Genomic DNA, 1771 nt, shown 5'->3' with positions numbered 1-1771 from the left:
TATCAAAAACAGCGGAGGCCAGACTCAGCATGGGATCTGTTTGAGATCTGAGGGGGGCAGAAGAGGGACCCCATGAAGGCTGGGACAGGGCTGGCCACCAGCCAGCAAGGAGCCTGGCAGGGAGGTGGGAGACAGCACCAACCTTCAGGGATCAGCCTGAAGGAAGGCAGACTGTTCAGCCCCTTTAATCCCCTTGCTGGCTGGCTTAGCAGCTCCTGCTGGGGCCTGAGGCACAGGCCCCTGAGCCCCTGGCTCCAGAACAGCCTGGTGGGGAGCAGTGGCCTCTGCACATTCCCGGGGTTCAGGCTGCCCCCTCCTAGCGCCCCACCTCCCCTCCTCTCTCCCGTCCCAGCTCAGCCCCCTGGAGCAGGGGAATGTTTAACTCTCCTCGACCTCATTAGCAATCCCCTCACGTTCAGTTCGGCTCGCCAGGCGTGGGTACAGGGGAATGTCACAACCCCGCTCCCGCCAGCCCCCCGGCGCCCCCTCCAACCCCAGCAGCCCACGCGCCCTTTGCCGGACTGCACTGGGGGAAGGCAGGGTCCCGCCTCAGACCCTGGCCTCCTTGCACCCCCGACCCAGACCCCCTCCGCAGGGACAGCCCCGCCCGCTCCCTCCCTCGCATTCTTCACGTGGCTATGCAAACGAGAGGGTGCCCGGCGCTGCAGACAATGCTGCCCTGTGCGCCCGCCCGCGCGTGGGCCCTGGTATGGCCCGCGGCCCCGCGGCGGCCAGCTGGGGGAGGGGCCTGCCCTCGAGGGGGCGGTGGGCTCTGCTGGGCGGGCCTGCGGTTCCCGACTCTGCTCCCCTTCCCTCCCCACCGCCCCCCCTCGCCCCGGCCCTCCGTGCTGGGGAGGCCCGAGCCACGTGGATCTGTGCACACGCAGACCTGCTTCCTGGGGCGGCCTGCGCGTCCCCCAAAGCTAGCGGGGCCTGGATCCGTGGTACAGAAGCCAGTCCCGAATTCGGATTCCTCTACCACGGACGGTGAGAGACTGTGCGATGGGGACGAGCAGAGGACACAGCCGGAGCCCAGAGTGGAGACTCCGGGGCCGCAGGGAGCTCCATTTCTACGCGTTTAACCGTCTAATCCTCAAGGCAGCCCCCCCTCATGATGGGCGTCCCTTCACGGATAAGGAGCCGAGGCTGAGAGAGGTGACCTACCCCAAGCTAGGAAGCCAGGGGCTGGGGGGCTTTCCTATCAGATCTGTCCACCCCACACCCCGCCCTTCTCAGGAGCACTGGGAGGGGCGAGGCTGAGCTGGCTGTGGAGCCTCGCCCTCACCTCTGAAGGCGACGTCGGCTTCACGGAGTCACCGAGGGAGCTGCCCAATGTCTGGGCGAGTGTGAGGTGCGCGCAGGGGGCTGCCGCCCAGCACAGTGATTCCCGGAGGCCGGGTGTCCCTCTCCCAGCCTTCCGCAGGGCTCTCTCTGTAAGGAGGATACACGGGTCATTCTGGTCCTGAGCACCTGAGTCAGGTCTCTGAGCCTCGGGATCTTCAAGGCCACACAGAAACAGAGTGCCAGAGCCACACAGCCCTGGAGACCGGGGACTGCAAGCCCCTCCGTTGAGGGACTCGTCAGCCCCTCAACTGACGAGCTGAGAGCCAAAGAGGGGAAGCTAGCCTCTTAGGGTCACACTGCTGCCCCCAGGGCCTGCTCACTCCTCTATCCTGGGCACCCCCAGGGCCCTCCCCCACACCGAGGACCCGGAGCCACTTTATGGTCCAGAATGAGGCTCACATCTCCCTCGGAAGTGCTTCTTTTTAAA

Source organism: Balaenoptera borealis, assembly GCF_965194805.1.
Source record: "Balaenoptera borealis genome assembly, chromosome: 1".
Classification (NCBI taxonomy): Eukaryota; Metazoa; Chordata; class Mammalia; order Artiodactyla; family Balaenopteridae; genus Balaenoptera; species Balaenoptera borealis.
The sequence above is the reverse complement of the archived record's forward strand: the minus strand, read 5'-3'. Positions refer to the sequence as shown.